Genomic DNA, 4,589 nt, shown 5'->3' with positions numbered 1-4,589 from the left:
CTGAGACGGGCGGGGCGGCTACAGCGCGCCCTCTGGCGGACAGCACAGAGAGCCGGGCGCCGCCCGGACCCAAACCCTCCCCTGGAGTGCTAGTCCTTGTGCATTCAGCGCAGCCAGGGCTCTGAAAGTCCTAATCCACGTTCTCTTCTGGCGCTTTCCCCAAGCCCTGCCTTTTGGCGACCGCACAAAGGGGCGCCCACATCCACCTGGCTGATTCTATAGGTTTTGGGGACCCCTGCGCCCCCATGGCAATTTATAAATGGAGGTAGCACGGCAGCCACCTGTAGTTTTGGAAGCTCCTGGTATATCAAGAAAGTAATAAACGCCAAGGTCTGGTTACTGAAATTTTAGTACATTTTTAGACTTTACATTAAGAACGACCTTAACTCAATGATGTATACCTGTGCTAATCACAAATCCTTATAGTATTTAGAAAGCTGTGGTGAGCCAGGAGTGGCGGCATGTATTTTAATCCCAACCCTGTGGGTGGCAGAGGCAGGAGGATTTAAATCAGATCTCAGCCTGGGCAATTTAGCGGACTTGGTGAGACCCCTCAAAATATATACATATATATTTTTTGAGACAGGGTCTCACTATATAGTTCAGGCTGCCTTTGAACTCACTGTGTAGCACAGGCTGGTCTCAAACTCTCAGAGATCTTCCTGCCTCAACCTCCCAAGTGCTGGGATTATAGGCATGCACCACCACGCCTGGCTCTCCAAAAAATGTTTTTAAAAGAGCTGGGGTTGTAGCTCAATCTCCAGTACTGAGAGGAGGAGTAAAAAAACAAAAAAAAAAAAGCAAGCTATGGCCAGCTGAGGTGTTTGGGAAATCTCTTTTCCTTTCATCTGGCAGTCCGCCCAGGTGTGCAGCTCCTGGGTCTCCACCCTAGTACCGCCCTGCCCCACAGTGAGGTGGCTGTCACCTCCTCCCCTCCCTTTCAGTGTGTGCATCTAGGACTAGGAGTGACCCAGACCTGGAGGACCCAGAACAACCTTCTAACTGGAACTTCTGTTAGCATATGAGACTTCTACCCACTCACAAAGGTGAGGGGTCTTATTCTGACTTTTGAGAACTTTTATCTAGGTAAAGTTGCATACAATTGTGTCATTTATGGCAGTTAGGGTATAAAACTTCTAAACCGTCCCTGGGATAAAGTTTGCTAGGAAATGCATACAAAGAAGGCACTGTGTGGCCCAGCTGGGAAAGCCAAAAGTCTGAGATGCTTCTGAACTTAGAACAGACACAACCAGTTGGACTCTGGCACAGTCTTATCAGGTTTTGCAAGCCATAAAACATATCATATTTGGGAATCAAACCGTGAGGTGTTCTTGGATATTGGGGAAAATAAACTACCAGCCTGAAGATTCAGGCAATTGAAGCAGCTGCCTTCTTCCCTGACAGATTTCCCGTATTTGGCTCCTAAGATGTGGCAACTTGGTTTCGTTTGCCTTGTGTGGGATGCATGCATGGACTTATTATCACTGTCATTACACATTGGGCTTTACATGTGTGTCTCTTGGTTTTTATTTAAATTTGAGAGTCACAACCTTTGATTTGCGGATCACTATTTGTCTCAGAATTTTCTCCCAAGCCTCCTGATGAATGAGGTCATTTTGCTTTTTACTGCCAGGCAGTCCTCTGAGGAGCTGGAGAGGGAGTGGGGTTTAAGCTTTAATACCCACAGTTGGGCAGTTTGGCTTTAGTGGCACAGGACACGGAGTAACAGGTGCCATAAAAGCAGTGAGTATCTCAGGTGCCTCAGTTTGATTGCTGAGGGTGGAATCTGATTAAAGTTCATAATTATATGAAAATCTTCTTGGTCATCTAAGCCTCTCCTTTATGGAAATCACTTCCTAGCTATAATCATCACAGGGCTTTAAAAGCTTTTGCGAATCATCTGTCCTGGCATTAAGTATACTGCATCTAGCTCCTAACTCAGAGGTGCCTGGGAGGTCTTTGTTGAACAAAAGGACAAGTAAACATGAGTTGTTTGCTCTGTGACAGGTGCTCTGTTAGAACTGTCACGGTGCAGAGTGACTCACCCCTTTAATGCACATGCAGAATTTATGGAGGGTGGAAATAAAAGTGGGAATGGAGGGACAGTCAGTTGTGCTGCAGGTAAAACCATGGAAGGTTGCACACTCAAGAAGCCATTTGTATCAGACTGTAAGTATGTTTGTTGATTGCTTGCAAACTTGAGAGCCTGTGGTCTTAGTTTCCTTGGACTTTGCTATGCTTAGAGCCAACGAAAGTGAATCATTTGGAGATAGTGAGTCAGGGAAGATGGGGATCAGACACCATTGTGTTGTTCAAGAGATCAGCACTTGCTAGGAAAAAGCCCTGCAGCCACCAGAAGAAGAATGGGTGGCTTCTGACTAAGCTGGACACCTTCCCAAGGGCGCGTAGCCACTGCTCCTGCCTCAGTTGAAATAACCAAACACAGGATCCTGGTTATGTTAACATGGATTGTAAGATGCAGTTGTAAGCAACAGTGTCAATAAGCCCCTCCAAGTGGACTCTCGGGTGTGCTGAGAATCCCACCGGGTTTTGTGACAAAAGAGGTCCCTGCTGAGAACACTTGGTGTGACTCTGTGTGTGTGTGTGTGTGTGTGTGTGTGTGTGTGTATTTCCATAATAATTTTAGGAGAAAGGTGGGGCTTAAAATTTTCTTATTCTGCTGGCTGTGATGGCACATGTCTGTAATCCCGGCACCCAGGAGGCTGAGGTAGGAGGATGGCTGTGGAGTTTGGGGCCAGCCTGAGCTACACAGTGAGTTCAAGGCCAGCCTGAACTACATAACAAGACCCTGTCTCAAAAAAAACCCAAAACAAGCAAATCAATAAAATAAAGTTTTCTTATTCTGACCACGCACAGATGCCTGTAATTCCAGTACTTTTAGGAGGCTAAAGCAGGTGAATCCCAAGTTCTAGCCCATCCTGGGAAATTCAGTGGCTTAGTAAGATCTAATTAAAAGCAAAACTTTTTTGAAGTACTGGGAATATAGCTTATGTGAAGACTTTATACTGAATCTCCAGTACTGAAAAAAAATTGTTTTCTCATTCTGGAAAAGCCATCGGGAATGGAAAAGTTACACACTCAGTACATGCCAAGCTCATTTCTGCTATAGGTTCTTCTCAGCCTGATGTGCTCTCCGCCCTGCCTTGCAGCACTTTCCTGTCAGCTGGGTTTCAGCCTGGATGTATCTCACATAGGCCTTCCTTGATCTCAGCCTGAAGTTGTGTTTCAGGAGTGGCATTTTTCCATCTAAGCAGTCTCTGTTCATTGCAAGGGTGTTCATGCCAGCTGCGGTAGGCTGGGTCAGGTTCCCCTAAAACAGCCCTGTCCTAAGCCTCAGAGCCTGTGAGTGTCACCTCATAATTGTTTGCAGAGGACCTGTGCAGAAGTGATTGAGTCCAGGATTTCGAGAGAGGGGCATGGTCGGTACCCTGTGGGGTGCATATAATCACAAAGGGCCTCTAAGGAGGGCACAGGAAGACCCAAAGAAGCTAAAATGACCACAGAAACTATAACAAAAGTGATGCCACGGATGACAGAGGAAGGGGCCACAAGCCAGGAGATAAACACGGCGACAGCTACAAGAAGCTGGAAAAGGACTCTCCCCTCAGGGCTTCTGGAAGAGTCGGCCCACTGCTGCCACAATGTGAGCCCTGAAGACTCATTTGTGTTCTCTGACTCAGACCTACCAGAGAATGCAATGTGCTTTTTAAGCCACTCAGTTTGTGGTGATTTGTTACAGCAGCAATAAGAAACTAATAAGTCATCCTTCAGTGTGGGTTGGGGATCGGGTCCTGGATCCCTCTCCCACATCAAACCTCATAGATGTGCAAGGTCCTTCTGTGAAATGTGACCTACACATGTACTCCTGTGTACTGTAAGCCATCTCCAGGTGGCGTATAATACTTACTGCACAGTAAATGCCAAGTATCTAGTTGTTACACTCTATTAATTAGGGAATTATGAGAAAAAAGCCTGTGTATATTCAGTGCAGACACAATTTTTTAAAAACATATTTTTGATCTGTGGTTGGTTGAATCCATACACAGGGAACCTGCGGATGTGAGGGCCAACTGTATACTAGTTAACCCTTTTCTAGTTCATTGCTTTTTTATTTATTGTGGTTACTAATTGTTTGTGGTACTAGGGTTTGAACCCAGGATTCACATTAAATTACATCCCCCTTGAAAAATTGGTTACTTATGAGACAGGGTCTCACTGTTACTAAGTGGAAGTGTGTGGGCTGGAACTTGTCATCCTCTGCCTCAGCCTCCGAGTGCTGAGATTACAGGTGTGCACCACCATGCTCAGCTTTGTTTTTTCTTTTCCTCCACGTTCATCCCACCATCAGACCATTTCTGTCGTGTCGCGCAGATTGCCCTGAGCCTAGCACGTGGTAAGTGCTCAACAACTGTTGGGAGAGTTCCCTGTGACCTGAGTTGTAAATTATTCCTCCAAGCAAGTTTTGCACTTGCTCCTTCCTGCCAGGCACTCCAAGGAGCTCACTGTGGGGTGGTATAAAGTTCAGACTCCATCCCTGCTTGGTGTCACAGGCTTGCTGGGTTGTTCTG

The sequence above is a fragment of the Fukomys damarensis genome, unplaced genomic scaffold, assembly GCF_012274545.1.
Source record: "Fukomys damarensis isolate Sample0158 unplaced genomic scaffold, DMR_v1.0_HiC HiC_scaffold_17, whole genome shotgun sequence".
Lineage (NCBI taxonomy): Eukaryota > Metazoa > Chordata > Mammalia > Rodentia > Bathyergidae > Fukomys > Fukomys damarensis.
Note: the sequence above shows the minus strand (reverse complement) of the source record.